This window comes from Pseudophryne corroboree (genome assembly GCF_028390025.1).
Source record: "Pseudophryne corroboree isolate aPseCor3 chromosome 3 unlocalized genomic scaffold, aPseCor3.hap2 SUPER_3_unloc_45, whole genome shotgun sequence".
Classification (NCBI taxonomy): domain Eukaryota; kingdom Metazoa; phylum Chordata; class Amphibia; order Anura; family Myobatrachidae; genus Pseudophryne; species Pseudophryne corroboree.
The window spans coordinates 421,944-449,530 of NW_026967536.1; the positions used below are offsets into that span (position 1 = coordinate 421,944).

Below are 27,587 nucleotides of genomic sequence, written 5' to 3' on the forward strand. Positions count from 1 at the left end.
AGTAGGTGAGGGGGAGACAGAGGGGCAGTAGGAGAGGGGGAGAAAGGAGACGGGGGCAGTAGGTGAGGGGAGACAGGGGGCAGTAGGTGAGGGGAGACGGGGCAGTAGGTGAGGGGAGACAGGGGGCAGTAGGTGAGGGGAGACGGGGCAGTAGGTGAGGGGGAGACAGAGGGGCAGTAGGTGAGGGGAGACAGGGGGCAGTAGGTGAGGGGAGACGGGGCAGTAGGTGAGGGGAGACAGGGGGCAGTAGGTGAGGGGAGACAGGGGGCAGTAGGTGAGGGGAGACGGGGCAGTAGGTGAGGGGGAGACGGGGCAGTAGGTGAGGGGGAGACCGGGAAGTAGGTGAGGGGGAGACAGAGGGGCAGTAGGTGAGGGGGAGAAAGGAGACGGGGGCAGTAGGTGTGGGGGGGGGGACAGGAGACAGAGGGGCAGTAGGTGAGGGGAGGGGCAGGAGAGAGTTACCTTGGGAATGAGAGCGACAGCAGAGAGCTGGGTGGGCGGGGTTACACACAGGAACGAGGCTTGCTAGCAGATAGTGGGCGGGATGCAGCGCAGTGGATTATGGGAAGGAACAGCGGAGGGGAATGCACGTGGCGCTACAGCTGCCAGTGTCACTCAGCTGCCCTGAGCCCCGCCCACTCTCCCAGCATCACGCACGGTCCCGCCCATAGGCTGAGGCGCCCGTCACTCAGTTAGCTCCGCCCACTATATCGGCTATTTGCTGCCAGGACCGTCACTGTTAGCTCCGCTCACTCTCTCGTCTATTGGCTGCGGCACCCGTCACTCAGTTACCTCCGCCCACTCTGACGTGCATTGGCTTGTACGCCCGTCACTCTATTAGCTCCGCCCATTCTTACGTCTAACGGCTGCAAACATCGACACTCAGCTCCGCCCACTCACTCGTCTGTTGGCTGCAGCGACCGTCACTCTGTTAGCTCTGCCCATTCTACCGTCCGTAGTCTTTAGTATTGTGTTTACCCATAACCCCCTGCGCTTGTTACCAATACCTGACTGCAGGTAAACCTCTTTCCTGAGTGTAGCTCCGCCCAACCACTGGCGCTTCCGGTGTGTGCAATCCTCACTTCCGGTGTGTGCAATCCTCACTTCCGGCTGCGATCAGTCACCTCATCCTCCAGGTATTGTTCCCTCATCCCACAGTTGGTTCTAAATCGGAGATGGAGAAGGGACGTTCTGACGTCACTAGGGGAGGAGCTACGTCACCAGGGGGAGGATCTACGTCACCAGGGGGAGGAGCTACGTCCGAGCAGGGTACCTGAAAAGTACCCTCGCGGGGTCGCTTCGCTCGCCACCTGATTACTAAAGGTAATAGTTGGTGACATCATCATGATGGCGTCGGAACTGGGGGGGCAAGGGGGCAGCTCGCCCCCCCCAAACATAGAGAGGCGCCGATCAGGGTACGGGAGGAGCGATGTGCGGTCAGGTGAAAGACCGCACATTACATCCTCCGCTCCGTGAGTGAACAATAACATCCCAGGCCCGGTGCTGCCCCTCCCCCGTCATTTTCAGCCTTTTTTATTAAATTATTATTGCTGCCGCTGCGCTGCTAGTCATGCATGCCTGCAGTCTGAGGAGCTCCGCCTCCTTGAGCTCTGCAAGGTTCCCGGCCGTCAGCATGAGGGAGAAGAATCTCTCCCCGCGCTATGGATGTAGACGGCGGAACTACTGAGCCTAGAGGCGGACAGGTGAGCGGGAACGGAGAGAGTGAAGAGCTGGCTGTGGACTGTGCGGCAGGAGCATCCCCGGGGACAGCGTGGGGGAGAGAGGGAAGAGGCGGCTGGAGTCATTATGACAGTGGGGGAGGGGGAGGAAGCTGCCTGTGACGCTGGAAGCATCCCCTTTGCTCTGTGAAAGGGGGGGGGGAGGCTGTCTGTGCTGCTGGGAGGCATCCTCTGCCCCTGTCATCGTGCAGTGGGTGGGTTAGGAGGTTGGCTGTGCCCTATCATCCACTATCCACCTGTCATCCTCACCATGTCACCCACTATCCACCAGTCACCCACTATCCCCCGTCACCCTCACCATGTCACCCGCTATCCACCTGTCACCCACTATCCCACCTGTCACCCGCTATCCACCTGTCACCCTCACCATGTCACCCACTATCCCCCGTCACCCTCACCATGTCACCCGCTATCCACCTGTCACCCACTATCCCACCTGTCACCCGCTATCCACCTGTCACCCTCACCATGTCACCCGCTATCCACCTGTCACCCACTATCCCACCTGTCACCCGCTATCCACCTGTCACCCTCACCATGTCACCCACTATCCCCCGTCACCCTCACCATGTCACCCGCTATCCACCTGTCACCCTCACCATGTCACCCACTATCCCCCGTCACCCTCACCATGTCAACCGCTATCCACCCGTCACCCGCTATCCACCTGTCACCCGCTATCCCACCTGTTACCCTCACCATGTCACCCGCTATCCACCAGTCACCCACTATCCCCCGTCACCCTCACCATGTCACCCGCTATCCACCTGTCACCCACTATCCCACCTGTCACCCGCTATCCACCTGTCACCCTCACCATGTCACCCACTATCCCCCGTCACCCTCACCATGTCACCCGCTATCCACCTGTCACCCTCACCATGTCACCCACTATCCCCCGTCACCCTCACCATGTCAACCGCTATCCACCCGTCACCCGCTATCCACCTGTCACCCGCTATCCCACCTGTTACCCTCACCATGTCACCCGCTATCCACCTGGCACCCTCACCATGTCATCCGCTGCCCCCGTCACCCTCACCATGTCACCCGCTATCCCCCTGTCACCCTGACCATGTCACCCGCTATCCCCCTGTCACCCTGACCATGTCACCCGCTATCCACCCGTCACCCTCACCATGTCACCCGCTATCCACCTCTCACCCGCTATCCCACCTGTCACCATCACCATGTCACCCGCTATCCCCCCGTCACCCTCACCATGTCACCCGCTATCCCCCTGTCACCCTCACCATGTCACCCGCTACCCCAGTCACCCTCACCATGTCACCCGCTATCCCCCTGTCACCCTCACCATGTCACCCACTATCCCCCGTCACCCTCACCATGTCACCCGCTATCCACCTGTCACCCTCACCATGTCACCCACTATCCCCCGTCACCCTCACCATGTCAACCGCTATCCACCCGTCACCCGCTATCCCACCTGTTACCCTCACCATGTCACCCGCTATCCACCTGGCACCCTCACCATGTCACCCGCTGCCCCCGTCACCCTCACCATGTCACCCGCTATCCCCCTGTCACCCTGACCATGTCACCCGCTATCCCCCTGTCACCCTGACCATGTCACCCGCTATCCACCCGTCACCCTCACCATGTCACCCGCTATCCACCTCTCACCCGCTATCCCACCTGTCACCATCACCATGTCACCCGCTATCCCCCCGTCACCCTCACCATGTCAACCGCTATCCACCTGTCACCCGCTATCCACCTGTCACCCGCTATCCCACCTGTTACCCTCACCATGTCACCCGCTATCCACCTGGCACCCTCACCATGTCACCCGCTGCCCCCGTCACCCTCACCATGTCACCCGCTATCCCCATGTCACCCTGACCATGTCACCCGCTATCCCCCTGTCACCCTGACCATGTCACCCGCTATCCACCCGTCACCCTCACCATGTCACCCGCTATCCACCTCTCACCCGCTATCCCACCTGTCACCATCACCATGTCACCCGCTATCCCCCCGTCACCCTCACCATGTCACCCGCTATCCCCCTGTCACCCTCACCATGTCACCCGCTACCCCAGTCACCCTCACCATGTCACCCGCTATCCCCCTGTCACCCTCACCATGTCACCCACTATCCCCCGTCACCCTCACCATGTCACCCGCTATCCACCTGTCACCCTCACCATGTCACCCACTATCCCCCGTCACCCTCACCATGTCAACCGCTATCCACCCGTCACCCGCTATCCCACCTGTTACCCTCACCATGTCACCCGCTATCCACCTGGCACCCTCACCATGTCACCCGCTGCCCCCGTCACCCTCACCATGTCACCCGCTATCCCCCTGTCACCCTGACCATGTCACCCGCTATCCCCCTGTCACCCTGACCATGTCACCCGCTATCCACCCGTCACCCTCACCATGTCACCCGCTATCCACCTCTCACCCGCTATCCCACCTGTCACCATCACCATGTCACCCGCTATCCCCCCGTCACCCTCACCATGTCACCCGCTATCCCCCTGTCACCCTCACCATGTCACCCGCTACCCCAGTCACCCTCACCATGTCACCCGCTATCCACCTGTCACCCTCACCATGTCACCCACTATCCCCCGTCACCCTCACCATGTCACCCGCTATCCACCTGTCACCCGCTATCCCACCTGTTACCCTCACCATGTCACCCGCTATCCACCTGGCACCCTCACCATGTCACCCGCTATCCACCTGTCACCCTCACCATGTCACCCGCTATCCCCCCGTCACCCTCACCATGTCACCCGCTATCCCCCTGTCACCCTCACCATGTCACCCGCTACCCCAGTCACCCTCACCATGTCACCCGCTATCCACCTGTCACCCTCACCATGTCACCCACTATCCCCCGTCACCCTCACCATGTCACCCGCTATCCACCTGTCACCCGCTATCCCACCTGTTACCCTCACCATGTCACCCGCTATCCACCTGGCACCCTCACCATGTCACCCGCTATCCACCTGTCACCCTCACCATGTCACCCGCTATCCCCCTGTCACCCTCACCATGTCACACACTATCCCCCGTCACCCTCACCATGTCACCCGCTATCCACCTGTCACCCTCACCATGTCATCCACTATCCCCCGTCACCCTCACCATGTCAACCGCTATCCACCCGTCACCCGCTATCCACCTGTCACCCGCTATCCCACCTGTTACCCTCACCATGTCACCCGCTATCCACCTGGCACCCTCACCATGTCACCCGCTGCCCCCGTCACCCTCACCATGTCACCCGCTATCCCCCTGTCACCCTCACCATGTCACCCACTATCCCCCGTCACCCTCACCATGTCACCCGCTATCCACCTGTCACCCTCACCATGTCACCCACTATCCCCCGTCACCCTCACCATGTCACCCGCTATCCACCTCTCACCCGCTATCCCACCTGTCACCATCACCATGTCACCCACTATCCCCCGTCACCCTCACCATGTCACCCGCTATCCACCTGTCACCCTCACCATGTCACCCACTATCCCCCGTCACCCTCACCATGTCACCCGCTATCCACCTGTCACCCTCACCATGTCACCCACTATCCCCCGTCACCCTCACCATGTCAACCGCTATCCACCCGTCACCCGCTATCCACCTGTCACCCGCTATCCCACCTGTTACCCTCACCATGTCACCCGCTATCCACCTGGCACCCTCACCATGTCACCCGCTACCCCAGTCACCCTCACCATGTCACCCGCTATCCCCCTGTCACCCTCACCATGTCACCCACTATCCCCCGTCACCCTCACCATGTCACCCGCTATCCACCTGTCACCCTCACCATGTCACCCAGTATCCCCCGTCACCCTCACCATGTCAACCGCTATCCACCCGTCACCCGCTATCCACCTGTCACCCGCTATCCCACCTGTTACCCTCACCATGTCACCCGCTATCCACCTGGCACCCTCACCATGTCACCCGCTATCCCCCTGTCACCCTGACCATGTCACCCGCTATCCCCCTGTCACCCTGACCATGTCACCCGCTATCCACCCGTCACCCTCACCATGTCACCCGCTATCCACCTCTCACCCGCTATCCCACCTGTCACCATCACCATGTCACCCGCTATCCCCCCGTCACCCTCACCATGTCACCCGCTATCCCCCTGTCACCCTCACCATGTCACCCGCTACCCCAGTCACCCTCACCATGTCACCCGCTATCCACCTGTCACCCGCTATCCCACCTGTCACCCTCACCATGTCACCCACTATCCCCCGTCACCCTCACCATGTCACCCGCTATCCACCTCTCACCCGCTATCCCACCTGTCACCCTCACCATGTCACCCACTATCCCCCGTCACCCTCACCATGTCACCCGCTATCCACTTGTCACCCTCACCATGTCACCCACTATTCCCCGTCACCCTCACCATGTCAACCGCTATCCACCCGTCACCCGCTATCCACCTGTCACCCGCTATCCCACCTGTTACCCTCACCATGTCACCCGCTATCCACCTGGCACCCTCACCATGTCACCCGCTGCCCCCGTCACCCTCACCATGTCACCCGCTATCCCCCTGTCACCCTGACCATGTCACCCGCTATCCCCCTGTCACCCTGACCATGTCACCCGCTATCCACCCGTCACCCTCACCATGTCACCCGCTATCCACCTCTCACCCGCTATCCCACCTGTCACCATCACCATGTCACCCGCTATCCCCCCGTCACCCTCACCATGTCACCCGCTATCCCCCTGTCACCCTCACCATGTCACCCGCTACCCCAGTCACCCTCACCATGTCACCCGCTATCCCCCTGTCACCCTCACCATGTCACCCACTATCCCCCGTCACCCTCACCATGTCACCCGCTATCCACCTGTCACTCTCACCATGTCACCCACTATCCCCCGTCACCCTCACCATGTCAACCGCTATCCACCCGTCACCCGCTATCCCACCTGTTACCCTCACCATGTCACCCGCTGCCCCAGTCACCCTCACCATGTCACCCGCTATCCACCTGTCACCCTCACCATGTCACCCACTATCCCCCGTCACCCTCACCATGTCACCCGCTATCCACCTGTCACCCGCTATCCCACCTGTTACCCTCACCATGTCACCCGCTATCCACCTGGCACCCTCACCATGTCACCCGCTATCCACCTGTCACCCTCACCATGTCACCCGCTATCCCCCTGTCACCCTCACCATGTCACCCACTATCCCCCGTCACCCTCACCATGTCACCCGCTATCCACCTGTCACCCTCACCATGTCATCCACTATCCCCCGTCACCCTCACCATGTCAACCGCTATCCACCCGTCACCCGCTATCCACCTGTCACCCGCTATCCCACCTGTTACCCTCACCATGTCACCCGCTATCCACCTGGCACCCTCACCATGTCACCCGCTGCCCCCGTCACCCTCACCATGTCACCCGCTATCCCCCTGTCACCCTCACCATGTCACCCACTATCCCCCGTCACCCTCACCATGTCACCCGCTATCCACCTGTCACCCTCACCATGTCACCCACTATCCCCCGTCACCCTCACCATGTCAACCGCTATCAACCCGTCACCCGCTATCCACCTGTCACCCGCTATCCCACCTGTTACCCTCACCATGTCACCCGCTATCCACCTGGCACCCTCACCATGTCACCCGCTACCCCAGTCACCCTCACCATGTCACCCGCTATCCCCCTGTCACCCTCACCATGTCACCCACTATCCCCCGTCACCCTCACCATGTCACCCGCTATCCACCTGTCACCCTCACCATGTCACCCACTATCCCCCGTCACCCTCACCATGTCAACCGCTATCCACCCGTCACCCGCTATCCACCTGTCACCCGCTATCCCACCTGTTACCCTCACCATGTCACCCGCTATCCACCTGGCACCCTCACCATGTCACCCGCTATCCCCCTGTCACCCTGACCATGTCACCCGCTATCCCCCTGTCACCCTGACCATGTCACCCGCTATCCACCCGTCACCCTCACCATGTCACCCGCTATCCACCTCTCACCCGCTATCCCACCTGTCACCATCACCATGTCACCCGCTATCCCCCCGTCACCCTCACCATGTCACCCGCTATCCCCCTGTCACCCTCACCATGTCACCCGCTACCCCAGTCACCCTCACCATGTCACCCGCTATCCACCTGTCACCCGCTATCCCACCTGTCACCCTCACCATGTCACCCACTATCCCCCGTCACCCTCACCATGTCACCCGCTATCCACCTCTCACCCGCTATCCCACCTGTCACCCTCACCATGTCACCCACTATCCCCCGTCACCCTCACCATGTCACCCGCTATCCACTTGTCACCCTCACCATGTCACCCACTATTCCCCGTCACCCTCACCATGTCAACCGCTATCCACCCGTCACCCGCTATCCACCTGTCACCCGCTATCCCACCTGTTACCCTCACCATGTCACCCGCTATCCACCTGGCACCCTCACCATGTCACCCGCTGCCCCCGTCACCCTCACCATGTCACCCGCTATCCCCCTGTCACCCTGACCATGTCACCCGCTATCCCCCTGTCACCCTGACCATGTCACCCGCTATCCACCCGTCACCCTCACCATGTCACCCGCTATCCACCTCTCACCCGCTATCCCACCTGTCACCATCACCATGTCACCCGCTATCCCCCCGTCACCCTCACCATGTCACCCGCTATCCCCCTGTCACCCTCACCATGTCACCCGCTACCCCAGTCACCCTCACCATGTCACCCGCTATCCCCCTGTCACCCTCACCATGTCACCCACTATCCCCCGTCACCCTCACCATGTCACCCGCTATCCACCTGTCACTCTCACCATGTCACCCACTATCCCCCGTCACCCTCACCATGTCAACCGCTATCCACCCGTCACCCGCTATCCCACCTGTTACCCTCACCATGTCACCCGCTGCCCCCGTCACCCTCACCATGTCACCCGCTATCCCCATGTCACCCTGACCATGTCACCCGCTATCCCCCTGTCACCCTGACCATGTCACCCGCTATCCACCCGTCACCCTCACCATGTCACCCGCTATCCACCTCTCACCCGCTATCCCACCTGTCACCATCACCATGTCACCCGCTATCCCCCCGTCACCCTCACCATGTCACCCGCTATCCCCCTGTCACCCTCACCATGTCACCCGCTACCCCAGTCACCCTCACCATGTCACCCGCTATCCCCCTGTCACCCTCACCATGTCACCCACTATCCCCCGTCACCCTCACCATGTCACCCGCTATCCACCTGTCACCCTCACCATGTCACCCACTATCCCCCGTCACCCTCACCATGTCAACCGCTATCCACCCGTCACCCGCTATCCACCTGTCACCCGCTATCCCACCTGTTACCCTCACCATGTCACCCGCTATCCACCTGGCACCCTCACCATGTCACCCGCTGCCCCCGTCACCCTCACCATGTCACCCGCTATCCCCCTGTCACCCTGACCATGTCACCCGCTATCCCCCTGTCACCCTGACCATGTCACCCGCTATCCACCCGTCACCCTCACCATGTCACCCGCTATCCACCTCTCACCCGCTATCCCACCTGTCACCATCACCATGTCACCCGCTATCCCCCCGTCACCCTCACCATGTCACCCGCTATCCCCCTGTCACCCTCACCATGTCACCCGCTACCCCAGTCACCCTCACCATGTCACCCGCTATCCACCTGTCACCCTCACCGTGTCACCCACTATCCCCCGTCACCCTCACCATGTCACCCGCTATCCACCTGTCACCCTCACCATGTCACCCACTATCCCCCGTCACCCTCACCATGTCAACCGCTATCCACCCGTCACCCGCTATCCACCTGTCACCCGCTATCCCACCTGCTACCCTCACCATGTCACCCGCTATCCCCCTGTCACCCTGACCATGTCACCCGCTATCCCCCTGTCACCCTGACCATGTCACCCGCTATCCCCCTGTCACCCTGACCATGTCACCCGCTATCCACCCGTCACCCTCACCATGTCACCCGCTATCCCACCTGTCACCATCACCATGTCACCCGCTATCCCACCTGTTACCCTCACCATGTCACCCGCTATCCACCTGGCACCCTCACCATGTCACCCGCTATCCCCCTGTCACCCTGACCATGTCACCCGCTATCCCCCTGTCACCCTGACCATGTCACCCGCTATCCACCCGTCACCCTCACCATGTCACCCGCTATCCACCTCTCACCCGCTATCCCACCTGTCACCATCACCATGTCACCCGCTATCCCCCCGTCACCCTCACCATGTCACCCGCTATCCACCTCTCACCCGCTATCCCACCTGTCACCATCACCATGTCACCCGCTATCCCCCCGTCACCCTCACCATGTCACCCGCTATCCCCCTGTCACCCTCACCATGTCACCCGCTACCCCAGTCACCCTCACCATGTCACCCGCTATCCACCTGTCACCCGCTATCCCACCTGTCACCCTCACCATGTCACCCACTATCCCCCGTCACCCTCACCATGTCACCCGCTATCCACCTCTCACCCGCTATCCCACCTGTCACCCTCACCATGTCACCCACTATCCCCCGTCACCCTCACCATGTCACCCGCTATCCACTTGTCACCCTCACCATGTCACCCACTATTCCCCGTCACCCTCACCATGTCAACCGCTATCCACCCGTCACCCGCTATCCACCTGTCACCCGCTATCCCACCTGTTACCCTCACCATGTCACCCGCTATCCACCTGGCACCCTCACCATGTCACCCGCTGCCCTTGTCACCCTCACCATGTCACCCGCTATCCCCCTGTCACCCTGACCATGTCACCCGCTATCCCCCTGTCACCCTGACCATGTCACCCGCTATCCACCCGTCACCCTCACCATGTCACCCGCTATCCACCTCTCACCCGCTATCCCACCTGTCACCATCACCATGTCACCCGCTATCCCCCCGTCACCCTCACCATGTCACCCGCTATCCCCCTGTCACCCTCACCATGTCACCCGCTACCCCAGTCACCCTCACCATGTCACCCGCTATCCCCCTGTCACCCTCACCATGTCACCCACTATCCCCCGTCACCCTCACCATGTCACCCGCTATCCACCTGTCACTCTCACCATGTCACCCACTATCCCCCGTCACCCTCACCATGTCAACCGCTATCCACCCGTCACCCGCTATCCCACCTGTTACCCTCACCATGTTACCCGCTGCCCCCGTCACCCTCACCATGTCACCCGCTATCCCCATGTCACCCTGACCATGTCACCCGCTATCCCCCTGTCACCCTGACCATGTCACCCGCTATCCACCCGTCACCCTCACCATGTCACCCGCTATCCACCTCTCACCCGCTATCCCACCTGTCACCATCACCATGTCACCCGCTATCCCCCCGTCACCCTCACCATGTCACCCGCTATCCCCCTGTCACCCTCACCATGTCACCCGCTACCCCAGTCACCCTCACCATGTCACCCGCTATCCCCCTGTCACCCTCACCATGTCACCCACTATCCCCCGTCACCCTCACCATGTCACCCGCTATCCACCTGTCACCCTCACCATGTCACCCACTATCCCCCGTCACCCTCACCATGTCAACCGCTATCCACCCGTCACCCGCTATCCACCTGTCACCCGCTATCCCACCTGTTACCCTCACCATGTCACCCGCTATCCACCTGGCACCCTCACCATGTCACCCGCTGCCCCCGTCACCCTCACCATGTCACCCGCTATCCCCCTGTCACCCTGACCATGTCACCCGCTATCCCCCTGTCACCCTGACCATGTCACCCGCTATCCACCCGTCACCCTCACCATGTCACCCGCTATCCACCTCTCACCCGCTATCCCACCTGTCACCATCACCATGTCACCCGCTATCCCCCCGTCACCCTCACCATGTCACCCGCTATCCCCCTGTCACCCGCTACCCCAGTCACCCTCACCATGTCACCCGCTATCCACCTGTCACCCTCACCGTGTCACCCACTATCCCCCGTCACCCTCACCATGTCACCCGCTATCCACCTGTCACCCTCACCATGTCACCCACTATCCCCCGTCACCCTCACCATGTCAACCGCTATCCACCCGTCACCCGCTATCCACCTGTCACCCGCTATCCCACCTGTTACCCTCACCATGTCACCCGCTATCCACCTGGCACCCTCACCATGTCACCCGCTGCCCCCGTCACCCTCACCATGTCACCCGCTATCCACCTGTCACCCTCACCATGTCACCCACTATCCCCCGTCACCCTCACCATGTCAACCGCTATCCACCTGTCACCCTCACCATGTCACCCACTATCCCCCGTCACCCTCACCATGTCAACCGCTATCCACCCGTCACCCGCTATCCACCTGTCACCCGCTATCCCACCTGTTACCCTCACCATGTCACCCGCTATCCACCTGGCACCCTCACCATGTCATCCGCTGCCCCCGTCACCCTCACCATGTCACCCGCTATCCCCCTGTCACCCTGACCATGTCACCCGCTATCCCCCTGTCACCCTGACCATGTCACCCGCTATCCACCCGTCACCCTCACCATGTCACCCGCTATCCACCTCTCACCCGCTATCCCACCTGTCACCATCACCATGTCACCCGCTATCCCCCCGTCACCCTCACCATGTCACCCGCTATCCCCCTGTCACCCTCACCATGTCACCCGCTACCCCAGTCACCCTCACCATGTCACCCGCTATCCCCCTGTCACCCTCACCATGTCACCCACTATCCCCCGTCACCCTCACCATGTCACCCGCTATCCACCTGTCACCCTCACCATGTCACCCACTATCCCCCGTCACCCTCACCATGTCAACCGCTATCCACCCGTCACCCGCTATCCACCTGTCACCCGCTATCCCACCTGTTACCCTCACCATGTCACCCGCTATCCACCTGGCACCCTCACCATGTCACCCGCTGCCCCCGTCACCCTCACCATGTCACCCGCTATCCCCCTGTCACCCTGACCATGTCACCCGCTATCCCCCTGTCACCCTGACCATGTCACCCGCTATCCACCCGTCACCCTCACCATGTCACCCGCTATCCACCTCTCACCTGCTATCCCACCTGTCACCATCACCATGTCACCAGCTATCCCCCCGTCACCCTCACCATGTCACCCGCTATCCCCCTGTCACCCTCACCATGTCACCCGCTACCCCAGTCACCCTCACCATGTCACCCACTATCCACCTGTCACCCTCACCATGTCACCCACTATCCCCCGTCACCCTCACCATGTCACCCGCTATCCACCTGTCACCCGCTATCCCACCTGTTACCCTCACCATGTCACCCGCTATCCACCTGGCACCCTCACCATGTCACCCGCTGCCCCCGTCACCCTCACCATGTCACCCGCTATCCCCCTGTCACCCTGACCATGTCACCCGCTATCCCCCTGTCACCCTGACCATGTCACCCGCTATCCACCCGTCACCCTCACCATGTCACCCGCTATCCACCTCTCACCCGCTATCCCACCTGTCACCATCACCATGTCACCCGCTATCCCCCCGTCACCCTCACCATGTCACCCGCTATCCCCCTGTCACCCTCACCATGTCACCCGCTACCCCAGTCACCCTCACCATGTCACCCGCTATCCCCCTGTCACCCTCACCATGTCACCCACTATCCCCCGTCACCCTCACCATGTCACCCGCTATCCACCTGTCACCCTCACCATGTCACCCACTATCCCCCGTCACCCTCACCATGTCAACCGCTATCCACCCGTCACCCGCTATCCACCTGTCACCCGCTATCCCACCTGTTACCCTCACCATGTCACCCGCTATCCACCTGGCACCCTCACCATGTCACCCGCTGCCCCTGTCACCCTCACCATGTCACCCGCTATCCCCCTGTCACCCTGACCATGTCACCCGCTATCCCCCTGTCACCCTGACCATGTCACCCGCTATCCACCCGTCACCCTCACCATGTCACCCGCTATCCACCTCTCACCCGCTATCCCACCTGTCACCATCACCATGTCACCCGCTATCCCCCCGTCACCCTCACCATGTCACCCGCTATCCCCCTGTCACCCTCACCATGTCACCCGCTACCCCAGTCACCCTCACCATGTCACCCGCTATCCACCTGTCACCCTCACCATGTCACCCGCTATCCACCTGTCACCCTCACCATGTCACCCGCTATCCACCTGTCACCCTCACCATGTCACCCACTATCCCCCGTCACCCTCACCATGTCAACCGCTATCCACCCGTCACCCGCTATCCACCTGTCACCCGCTATCCCACCTGTTACCCTCACCATGTCACCCGCTATCCACCTGGCACCCTCACCATGTCACCCGCTTCCCCCGTCACCCTCACCATGTCACCCGCTATCCCCCTGTCACCCTGACCATGTCACCCGCTATCCCCCTGTCACCCTGACCATGTCACCCGCTATCCACCCGTCACCCTCACCATGTCACCCGCTATCCCACCTGTCACCATCACCATGTCACCCGCTATCCCCCCGTCACCCTCACCATGTCACCCGCTATCCCCCTGTCACCCTCACCATGTCACCCGCTACCCCAGTCACCCTCACCATGTCACCCGCTATCCACCTGTCACCCTCACCATGTCACCCACTATCCCCCGTCACCCTCACCATGTCACCAGCTATCCACCTGTCACCCTCACCATGTCACCCACTATCCCCCGTCACCCTCACCATGTCAACCGCTATCCACCCGTCACCCGCTATCCCACCTGTTACCCTCACCATGTCACCCGCTATCCACCTGGCACCCTCACCATGTCACCCGCTGCCCCCGTCACCCTCACCATGTCACCCGCTATCCACCTGTCACCCTCACCATGTCACCCACTATCCCCCGTCACCCTCACCATGTCAACCGCTATCCACCCGTCACCCGCTATCCACCTGTCACCCGCTATCCCACCTGTTACCCTCACCATGTCACCCGCTATCCACCTGGCACCCTCACCATGTCATCCGCTGCCCCCGTCACCCTCACCATGTCACCCGCTATCCCCCTGTCACCCTGACCATGTCACCCGCTATCCCCCTGTCACCCTGACCATGTCACCCGCTATCCACCCGCCACCCTCACCATGTCACCCGCTATCCACCTCTCACCCGCTATCCCACCTGTCACCATCACCATGTCACCCGCTATCCCCCCGTCACCCTCACCATGTCACCCGCTATCCCCCAGTCACCCTCACCATGTCACCCGCTACCCCAGTCACCCTCACCATGTCACCCGCTATCCCCCTGTCACCCTCACCATGTCACCCACTATCCCCCGTCACCCTCACCATGTCACCCGCTATCCACCTGTCACCCTCACCATGTCACCCACTATCCCCCGTCACCCTCACCATGTCAACCGCTATCCACCCGTCACCCGCTATCCACCTGTCACCCGCTATCCCACCTGTTACCCTCACCATGTCACCCGCTATCCACCTGGCACCCTCACCATGTCACCCGCTGCCCCCGTCACCCTCACCATGTCACCCGCTATCCCCCTGTCACCCTGACCATGTCACCCGCTATCCCCCTGTCACCCTGACCATGTCACCCGCTATCCACCCGTCACCCTCACCATGTCACCCGCTATCCACCTCTCACCCGCTATCCCACCTGTCACCATCACCATGTCACCAGCTATCCCCCCGTCACCCTCACCATGTCACCCGCTATCCCCCTGTCACCCTCACCATGTCACCCGCTACCCCAGTCACCCTCACCATGTCACCCGCTATCCACCTGTCACCCTCACCATGTCACCCACTATCCCGCGTCACCCTCACCATGTCACCCGCTATCCACCTGTCACCCACTATCCCCCGTCACCCTCACCATGTCAACCGCTATCCACCCGTCACCCGCTATCCACCTGTCACCCGCTATCCCACCTGTTACCCTCACCATGTCACCCGCTATCCACCTGGCACCCTCACCATGTCACCCGCTGCCCCCGTCACCCTCACCATGTCACCCGCTATCCCCCTGTCACCCTGACCATGTCACCCGCTATCCCCCTGTCACCCTGACCATGTCACCCGCTATCCACCCGTCACCCTCACCATGTCACCCGCTATCCACCTCTCACCCGCTATCCCACCTGTCACCATCACCATGTCACCCGCTATCCCCCCGTCACCCTCACCATGTCACCCGCTATCCCCCTGTCACCCTCACCATGTCACCCGCTACCCCAGTCACCCTCACCATGTCACCCGCTATCCACCGGTCACCCTCACCATGTCACCCACTATCCCCCGTCACCCTCACCATGTCACCCGCTATCCACCTGTCACCCTCACCATGTCACCCACTATCCCCCGTCACCCTCACCATGTCAACCGCTATCCACCCGTCACCCGCTATCCACCTGTCACCCGCTATCCCACCTGTTACCCTCACCATGTCACCCGCTATCCACCTGGCACCCTCACCATGTCACCCGCTATCCCCCTGTCACCCTGACCATGTCACCCGCTATCCCCCTGTCACCCTGACCATGTCACCCGCTATCCCCCTGTCACCCTGACCATGTCACCCGCTATCCACCCGTCACCCTCACCATGTCACCCGCTATCCACCTCTCACCCGCTATCCCACCTGTCACCATCACCATGTCACCCGCTATCCCCCCGTCACCCTCACCATGTCACCCGCTATCCCCCTGTCACCCTCACCATGTCACCCGCTACCCCAGTCACCCTCACCATGTCACCCGCTATCCACCTGTCACCCTCACCATGTCACCCACTATCCCCCGTCACCCACACCATGTCACCCGCTATCCACCTGTCACCCTCACCATGTCACCCACTATCCCCCGTCACCCTCACCATGTCAACCGCTATCCACCCGTCACCCGCTATCCACCTGTCACCCGCTATCCCACCTGTTACCCTCACCATGTCACCCGCTATCCACCTGGCACCCTCACCATGTCACCCGCTATCCCCCTGTCACCCTGACCATGTCACCCGCTATCCCCCTGTCACCCTGACCATGTCACCCGCTATCCCCCTGTCACCCTGACCATGTCACCCGCTATCCACCTGTCACCCTCACCATGTCACCCGCTATCCACCTCTCACCCGCTATCCCCCCGTCACCATGTCACCCGCTATCCCCCCGTCACCCTCACCATGTCACCCGCTATCCCCCTGTCACCCTCACCATGTCACCCGCTACCCCAGTCACCCGCTATCCACCTGTCACCCTCACCATGTCACCCACTATCCCCCGTCACCCTCACCATGTCACCCGCTATCCACCTGTCACCCTCACCATGTCACCCACTATCCCCCGTCACCCTCACCATGTCAACCGCTATCCACCCGTCACCCGCTATCCACCTGTCACCCGCTATCCCACCTGTTACCCTCACCATGTCACCCGCTATCCACCTGGCACCCTCACCATGTCACCCGCTGCCCCCGTCACCCTCACCATGTCACCCGCTATCCCCCTGTCACCCTGACCATGTCACCCGCTATCCCCCTGTCACCCTGACCATGTCACCCGCTATCCACCCGTCACCCTCACCATGTCACCCGCTATCCACCTCTCACCCGCTATCCCACCTGTCACCATCACCATGTCACCCGCTATCCCCCCGTCACCCTCACCATGTCACCCGCTATCCCCCTGTCACCCTCACCATGTCACCCGCTACCCCAGTCACCCTCACCATGTCACCCGCTATCCACCTGTCACCCTCACCATGTCACCCACTATCCCCCGTCACCCTCACCATGTCACCCGCTATCCACCTGTCACCCTCACCATGTCACCCACTATCCCCCGTCACCCTCACCATGTCAACCGCTATCCACCTGTCACCCGCTATCCCACCTGTTACCCTCACCATGTCACCCGCTATCCACCTGGCACCCTCACCATGTCACCCGCTGCCCCCGTCACCCTCACCATGTCACCCGCTATCTCCCTGTCACCCTGACCATGTCACCCGCTATCCCCCTGTCACCCTGACCATGTCACCCGCTATCCACCCGTCACCCTCACCATGTCACCCGCTATCCACCTCTCACCCGCTATCCCACCTGTCACCCTCACCATGTCACCCACTATCCCCCGTCACCCTCACCATGTCAACCGCTATCCACCCGTCACCCGCTATCCACCTGTCACCCGCTATCCCACCTGTTACCCTCACCATGTCACCCGCTATCCACCTGGCACCCTCACCATGTCACCCGCTGCCCCCGTCACCCTCACCATGTCACCCGCTATCCCCCTGTCACCCTGACCATGTCACCCGCTATCCCCCTGTCACCCTGACCATGTCACCCGCTATCCACCCGTCACCCTCACCATGTCACCCGCTATCCACCTCTCACCCGCTATCCCACCTGTCACCATCACCATGTCACCCGCTATCCCCCCGTCACCCTCACCATGTCACCCGCTATCCCCCTGTCACCCTCACCATGTCACCCGCTACCCCAGTCACCCTCACCATGTCACCCGCTATCCACCTGTCACCCTCACCATGTCACCCACTATCCCCCGTCACCCTCACCATGTCACCCGCTATCCACCTGTCACCCTCACCATGTCACCCACTATCCCCCGTCACCCTCACCATGTCAACCGCTATCCACCCGTCACCCGCTATCCCACCTGTTACCCTCACCATGTCACCCGCTATCCACCTGGCACCCTCACCATGTCACCCGCTATCCCCCTGTCACCCTGACCATGTCACCCGCTATCCCCCTGTCACCCTGACCATGTCACCCGCTATCCCCCTGTCACCCTGACCATGTCACCCGCTATCCACCCGTCACCCTCACCATGTCACCCGCTATCCACCTCTCACCCGCTATCCCACCTGTCACCATCACCATGTCACCCGCTATCCCCCCGTCACCCTCACCATGTCACCCGCTATCCCCCTGTCACCCTCACCATGTCACCCGCTACCCCAGTCACCCTCACCATGTCACCCGCTATCCACCTGTCACCCTCACCATGTCACCCACTATCCCCCGTCACCCTCACCATGTCACCCGCTATCCACCTGTCACCCTCACCATGTCACCCACTATCCCCCGTCACCCTCACCATGTCAACCGCTATCCACCCGTCACCCGCTATCCACCTGTCACCCGCTATCCCACCTGTTACCCTCACCATGTCACCCGCTATCCACCTGGCACCCTCACCATGTCACCCGCTGCCCCCGTCACCCTCACCATGTCACCCGCTATCCCCCTGTCACCCTGACCATGTCACCCGCTATCCCCCTGTCACCCTGACCATGTCACCCGCTATCCACCCGTCACCCTCACCATGTCACCCGCTATCCACCTCTCACCCGCTATCCCACCTGTCACCATCACCATGTCACCCGCTATCCCACCTGTCACCATCACCATGTCACCCGCTATCCCACCTGTCACCCTCACCATGTCACCCGCTATCCCCCCGTCACCCTCACCATGTCACCCGCTATCCCCCTGTCACCCTCACCATGTCACCCGCTACCCCAGTCACCCTCACCATGTCACCCGCTATCCACCTGTCACCCTCACCATGTCACCCACTATCCCCCGTCACCCTCACCATGTCACCCGCTATCCACCTGTCACCCTCACCATGTCACCCACTATTCCCCGTCACCCTCACCATGTCAACCGCTATCCACCTGTCACCCGCTATCCACCTGTCACCCGCTATCCCACCTGTTACCCTCACCATGTCACCCGCTATCCACCTGGCACCCTCACCATGTCACCCGCTGCCCCCGTCACCCTCACCATGTCACCCGCTATCCCCCTGTCACCCTGACCATGTCACCCGCTATCCCCCTGTCACCCTGACCATGTCACCCGCTATCCACCCGTCACCCTCACCATGTCACCCGCTATCCACCTCTCACCCGCTATCCCACCTGTCACCATCACCATGTCACCCGCTATCCCCCCGTCACCCTCACCATGTCACCCGCTATCCCCCCGTCACCCTCACCATGTCACCCGCTACCCCAGTCACCCTCACCATGTCACCCGCTATCCACCTGTCACCCTCACCATGTCACCCACTATCCCCCGTCACCCTCACCATGTCACCCGCTATCCACCCGTCACCCGCTATCCACCTGTCACCCGCTATCCCACCTGTTACCCTCACCATGTCACCCGCTATCCACCTGGCACCCTCACCATGTCACCCGCTGCCCCCGTCACCCTCACCATGTCACCCGCTATCCCCCTGTCACCCTGACCATGTCACCCGCTATCCCCCTGTCACCCTGACCATGTCACCCGCTATCCACCCGTCACCCTCACCATGTCACCCGCTATCCACCTCTCACCCGCTATCCCACCTGTCACCATCACCATGTCACCCGCTATCCCCCCGTCACCCTCACCATGTCACCCGCTACCCCAGTCACCCTCACCATGTCACCCGCTATCCACCTGTCACCCTCACCATGTCACCCACTATCCCCCGTCACCCTCACCATGTCACCCGCTATCCACCTGTCACCCTCACCATGTCACCCACTATCCCCCGTCACCCTCACCATGTCAACCGCTATCCACTTGTCACCCGCTATCCACCTGTCACCCGCTATCCCACCTGTTACCCTCACCATGTCACCCGCTATCCACCTGGCACCCTCACCATGTCACCCGCTGCCCCCGTCACCCTCACCATGTCACCCGCTATCCCACTGTCACCCTGACCATGTCACCCGCTATCCCCCTGTCACCCTGACCATGTCACCCGCTATCCACCCGTCACCCTCACCATGTCACCCGCTATCCACCTCTCACCCGCTATCCCACCTGTCACCATCACCATGTCACCCGCTATCCCCCCGTCACCCTCACCATGTCACCCGCTATCCCCCTGTCACCCTCACCATGTCACCCGCTACCCCAGTCACCCGCTATCCACCTGTCACCCTCACCATGTCACCCACTATCCCCCGTCACCCTCACCATGTCACCCGCTATCCACCTGTCACCCTCACCATGTCACCCACTATCCCCCGTCACCCTCACCATGTCAACCGCTATCCACCCGTCACCCGCTATCCACCTGTCACCCGCTATCCCACCTGTTACCCTCACCATGTCACCCGCTATCCACCTGTCACCCTCACCATGTCACCCGCTGCCCCTGTCACCCTCACCATGTCACCCGCTATCCCCCTGTCACCCTGACCATGTCACCCGCTATCCCCCTGTCACCCTGACCATGTCACCCGCTATCCACCCGTCACCCTCACCATGTCACCCGCTATCCACCTCTCACCCGCTATCCCACCTGTCACCATCACCATGTCACCCGCTATCCCCCCGTCACCCTCACCATGTCACCCGCTATCCCCCTGTCACCCTCACCATGTCACCCGCTACCCCAGTCACCCTCACCATGTCACCCGCTATCCACCTGTCACCCTCACCATGTCACCCACTATCCCCCGTCACCCTCACCATGTCACCCGCTATCCACCTGTCACCCTCACCATGTCACCCACTATCCCCCGTCACCCCCACCATGTCAACCGCTATCCACCCGTCACCCGCTATCCACCTGTCACCCGCTATCCCACCTGTTACCCTCACCATGTCACCCGCTATCCACCTGGCACCCTCACCATGTCACCCGCTGCCCCCGTCACCCTCACCATGTCACCCGCTATCCCCCTGTCACCCTGACCATGTCACCCGCTATCCCCCTGTCACCCTGACCATGTCACCCGCTATCCACCCGTCACCCTCACCATGTCACCCGCTATCCACCTCTCACCCGCTATCCCACCTGTCACCATCACCATGTCACCCGCTATCCCCCCGTCACCCTCACCATGTCACCCGCTACCCCAGTCACCCTCACCATGTCACCCGCTATCCACCTGTCACCCTCACCATGTCACCCGCTATCCACCTCTCACCCGCTATCCCACCTGTCACCATCACCATGTCACCCGCTATCCCCCCGTCACCCTCACCATGTCACCCGCTATCCCCCTGTCACCCTCACCATGTCACCCGCTACCCCAGTCACCCTCAACATGTCACCCGCTATCCACCTGTCACCCTCACCATGTCACCCGCTATCCACCTGTCACCCTCACCATGTCACCCACTATCCCCCGTCACCCTCACCATGTCACCCGCTATCCACCTGTCACCCTCACCATGTCACCCACTATCCCCCGTCACCCTCACCATGTCAACCGCTATCCACCCGTCACCCGCTATCCACCTGTCACCCGCTATCCCACCTGTTACCCTCACCATGTCACCCGCTATCCACCTGGCACCCTCACCATGTCACCCGCTGCCCCCGTCACCCTCACCATGTCACCCGCTATCCCCCTGTCACCCTGACCATGTCACCCGCTATCCCCCTGTCACCCTGACCATGTCACCCGCTATCCACCCGTCACCCTCACCATGTCACCCGCTATCCACCTCTCACCCGCTATCCCACCTGTCACCATCACCATGTCACCCGCTATCCCCCCGTCACCCTCACCATGTCACCCGCTACCCCAGTCACCCTCACCATGTCACCCGCTATCCACCTGTCACCCTCACCATGTCACCCACTATCCCCCGTCACCCTCACCATGTCACCCGCTATCCACCTGTCACCCTCACCATGTCACCCACTATCCCCCGTCACCCTCACCATGTCAACCGCTATCCACTTGTCACCCGCTATCCACCTGTCACCCGCTATCCCACCTGTTACCCTCACCATGTCACCCGCTATCCACCTGGCACCCTCACCATGTCACCCGCTGCCCCCGTCACCCTCACCATGTCACCCGCTATCCCACTGTCACCCTGACCATGTCACCCGCTATCCCCCTGTCACCCTGACCATGTCACCCGCTATCCACCCGTCACCCTCACCATGTCACCCGCTATCCACCTCTCACCCGCTATCCCACCTGTCACCATCACCATGTCACCCGCTATCCCCCCGTCACCCTCACCATGTCACCCGCTATCCCCCTGTCACCCTCACCATGTCACCCGCTACCCCAGTCACCCGCTATCCACCTGTCACCCTCACCATGTCACCCACTATCCCCCGTCACCCTCACCATGTCACCCGCTATCCACCTGTCACCCTCACCATGTCACCCACTATCCCCCGTCACCCTCACCATGTCAACCGCTATCCACCCGTCACCCGCTATCCACCTGTCACCCGCTATCCCACCTGTTACCCTCACCATGTCACCCGCTATCCACCTGTCACCCTCACCATGTCACCCGCTGCCCCTGTCACCCTCACCATGTCACCCGCTATCCCCCTGTCACCCTGACCATGTCACCCGCTATCCCCCTGTCACCCTGACCATGTCACCCGCTATCCACCCATCACCCTCACCATGTCACCCGCTATCCACCTCTCACCCGCTATCCCACCTGTCACCATCACCATGTCACCCGCTATCCCCCCGTCACCCTCACCATGTCACCCGCTATCCCCCTGTCACCCTCACCATGTCACCCGCTACCCCAGTCACCCTCACCATGTCACCCGCTATCCACCTGTCACCCTCACCATGTCACCCACTATCCCCCGTCACCCTCACCATGTCACCCGCTATCCACCTGTCACCCTCACCATGTCACCCACTATCCCCCGTCACCCCCACCATGTCAACCGCTATCCACCCGTCACCCGCTATCCACCTGTCACCCGCTATCCCACCTGTTACCCTCACCATGTCACCCGCTATCCACCTGGCACCCTCACCATGTCACCCGCTGCCCCCGTCACCCTCACCATGTCACCCGCTATCCCCCTGTCACCCTGACCATGTCACCCGCTATCCCCCTGTCACCCTGACCATGTCACCCGCTATCCACCCGTCACCCTCACCATGTCACCCGCTATCCACCTCTCACCCGCTATCCCACCTGTCACCATCACCATGTCACCCGCTATCCCCCCGTCACCCTCACCATGTCACCCGCTACCCCAGTCACCCTCACCATGTCACCCGCTATCCACCTGTCACCCTCACCATGTCACCCGCTATCCACCTCTCACCCGCTATCCCACCTGTCACCATCACCATGTCACCCGCTATCCCCCCGTCACCCTCACCATGTCACCCGCTATCCCCCTGTCACCCTCACCATGTCACCCGCTACCCCAGTCACCCTCAACATGTCACCCGCTATCCACCTGTCACCCTCACCATGTCACCCGCTATCCACCTGTCACCCTCACCATGTCACCCACTATCCCCCGTCACCCTCACCATGTCACCCGCTATCCACCTGTCACCCTCACCATGTCACCCACTATCCCCCGTCACCCTCACCATGTCAACCGCTATCCACCCGTCACCCGCTATCCACCTGTCACCCGCTATCCCACCTGTTACCCTCACCATGTCACCCGCTATCCACCTGGCACCCTCACCATGTCACCCGCTGCCCCCGTCACCCTCACCATGTCACCCGCTATCCCCCTGTCACCCTGACCATGTCACCCGCTATCCCCCTGTCACCCTGACCATGTCACCCGCTATCCACCCGTCACCCTCACCATGTCACCCGCTATCCACCTCTCACCCGCTATCCCACCTGTCACCATCACCATGTCACCCGCTATCCCCCCGTCACCCTCACCATGTCACCCGCTATCCCCCTGTCACCCTCACCATGTCACCCGCTACCCCAGTCACCCTCACCATGTCACCCGCTATCCACCTGTCACCCTCACCATGTCACCCACTATCCCCCGTCACCCTCACCATGTCACCCGCTATCCACCTGTCACCCTCACCATGTCACCCACTATCCCCCGTCACCCTCACCATGTCAACCGCTATCCACCCGTCACCCGCTATCCACCTGTCACCCGCTATCCCACCTGTTACCCTCACCATGTCACCCGCTATCCACCTGGCACCCTCACCATGTCACCCGCTGCCCCCGTCACCCTCACCATGTCACCCGCTATCCCCCTGTCACCCTGACCATGTCACCCGCTATCCCCCTGTCACCCTGACCATGTCACCCGCTATCCACCCGTCACCCTCACCATGTCACCCGCTATCCACCTCTCACCATCACCATGTCACCCGCTATCCCTCCGTCACCCTCACCATGTCACCCGCTATCCCCCTGTCACCCTCACCATGTCACCCGCTACCCCAGTCACCCTCACCATGTCACCCGCTATCCACTTGTCACCCTCACCATGTCACCCACTATCCCCCGTCACCCTCACCATGTCACCCGCTATCCACCTGTCACCCTCACATGTCACCCACTATCCCCCGTCACCCTCACCATGTCAACCGCTATCCACCCGTCACCCGCTATCCACCTGTCACCCGCTATCCCACCTGTTACCCTCACCATGTCACCCGCTATCCACCTGGCACCCTCACCATGTCACCCGCTGCCCCCGTCACCCTCACCATGTCACCCGCTATCCCCCTGTCACCCTGACCATGTCACCCGCTATCCCCCTGTCACCCTGACCATGTCACCCGCTATCCACCCGTCACCCTCACCATGTCACCCGCTATCCACCTCTCACCCGCTATCCCACCTGTCACCATCACCATGTCACCCGCTATCCCCCCGTCACCCTCACCATGTCACCCGCTATCCCCCTGTCACCCTCACCATGTCACCCGCTACCCCAGTCACCCTCACCATGTCACACGCTATCCACCTGTCACCCTCACCATGTCACCCACTATCCCCCGTCACCCTCACCATGTCACCCGCTATCCACCTGTCACCCTCACCATGTCACCCACTATCCCCCGTCACCCTCACCATGTCAACCGCTATCCACCCGTCACCCGCTATCCACCTGTCACCCGCTATCCCACCTGTTACCCTCACCATGTCACCCGCTATCCACCTGGCACCCTCACCATGTCACCCGCTGCCCCCGTCACCCTCACCATGTCACCCGCTATCCCCCTGTCACCCTGACCATGTCACCCGCTATCCCCCTGTCACCCTGACCATGTCACCCGCTATCCACCCGTCACCCTCACCATGTCACCCGCTATCCACCTCTCACCCGCTATCCCACCTGTCACCATCACCATGTCACCCGCTATCCCCCCGTCACCCTCACCATGTCACCCGCTATCCCCCTGTCACCCTCACCATGTCACCCGCTACCCCAGTCACCCTCACCATGTCACCCGCTATCCACCTGTCACCCTCACCATGTCACCCGCTATCCACCTCTCACCCGCTATCCCACCTGTCACCATCACCATGTCACCCGCTATCCCCCCGTCACCCTCACCATGTCACCCGCTATCCCCCTGTCACCCTCACCATGTCACCCGCTACCCCAGTCACCCTCAACATGTCACCCGCTATCCACCTGTCACCCTCACCATGTCACCCACTATCCCCCGTCACCCTCACCATGTCACCCGCTATCCACCTGTCACCCTCACCATGTCACCCACTATCCCCCGTCACCCTCACCATGTCAACCGCTATCCACCCGTCACCCGCTATCCACCTGTCACCCGCTATCCCACCTGTTACCCTCACCATGTCACCCGCTATCCACCTGGCACCCTCACCATGTCACCCGCTGCCCCCGTCACCCTCACCATGTCACCCGCTATCCCCCTGTCACCCTGACCATGTCACCCGCTATCCCCCTGTCACCCTGACCATGTCACCCGCTATCCACCCGTCACCCTCACCATGTCACCCGCTATCCACCTCTCACCCGCTATCCCACCTGTCACCATCACCATGTCACCCGCTATCCCCCCGTCACCCTCACCATGTCACCCGCTATCCCCCTGTCACCCTCACCATGTCACCCGCTACCCCAGTCACCCTCACCATGTCACCCGCTATCCACCTGTCACCCTCACCATGTCACCCACTATCCCCCGTCACCCTCACCATGTCACCCGCTATCCACCTGTCACCCTCACCATGTCACCCACTATCCCCCGTCACCCTCACCATGTCAACCGCTATCCACCCGTCACCCGCTATCCACCTGTCACCCGCTATCCCACCTGTTACCCTCACCATGTCACCCGCTATCCACCTGGCACCCTCACCATGTCACCCGCTGCCCCCGTCACCCTCACCATGTCACCCGCTATCCCCCTGTCACCCTGACCATGTCACCCGCTATCCCCCTGTCACCCTGACCATGTCACCCGCTATCCACCCGTCACCCTCACCATGTCACCCGCTATCCACCTCTCACCCGCTATCCCACCTGTCACCATCACCATGTCACCCGCTATCCCCCCGTCACCCTCACCATGTCACCCGCTACCCCAGTCACCCTCACCATGTCACCCGCTATCCACCTGTCACCCTCACCATGTCACCCACTATCCCCCGTCACCCTCACCATGTCACCCGCTATCCACCTGTCACCCTCACCATGTCACCCACTACCCCAGTCACCCTCACCATGTCACCCGCTATCCACTTGTCACCCTCACCATGTCACCCACTATCCCCCGTCACCCTCACCATGTCACCCGCTATCCACCTGTCACCCTCACATGTCACCCACTATCCCCCGTCACCCTCACCATGTCAACCGCTATCCACCTGTCACCCGCTATCCCACCTGTTACCCTCACCATGTCACCCGCTATCCACCTGGCACCCTCACCATGTCACCCGCTGCCCCCGTCACCCTCACCATGTCACCCGCTATCCCCCTGTCACCCTGACCATGTCACTCGCTATCCCCCTGTCACCCTGACCATGTCACCCGCTATCCACCCGTCACCCTC

At 61.5% G+C, this 27,587-nt stretch overlaps 2 protein-coding genes across 6 annotated transcripts in view; one reads left to right on the forward strand and one right to left on the reverse strand.

Annotated features, from left to right (window-relative positions):
• The window catches only part of LOC134984263 (oocyte zinc finger protein XlCOF22-like), a 55,445-nt gene extending 54,352 nt beyond the window's left edge, over nucleotides 1-1,093 (reverse strand). For 3 of the 4 annotated variants that reach the window (XM_063949891.1, XM_063949890.1, XM_063949888.1), the window contains exon 1: nucleotides 1,008-1,093. The gene's annotated coding sequence lies outside the window, so the exon portion shown is untranslated. Of the gene's footprint in view, nucleotides 1-462; nucleotides 851-1,007 lie in introns of those variants that run through there. The other variant, XM_063949889.1, reaches the window with a different exon arrangement.
• LOC134984262 (zinc finger protein 345-like) overlaps nucleotides 1,063-27,587 on the forward strand; it is a 91,866-nt gene continuing 65,341 nt past the window's right edge. Inside the window, exon 1 of one of the 2 annotated variants that reach the window (XM_063949887.1) lies at nucleotides 1,063-1,136. The gene's annotated coding sequence lies outside the window, so the exon portion shown is untranslated. Of the gene's footprint in view, nucleotides 1,137-1,175; nucleotides 1,324-27,587 lie in introns of those variants that run through there. The other variant, XM_063949886.1, reaches the window with a different exon arrangement.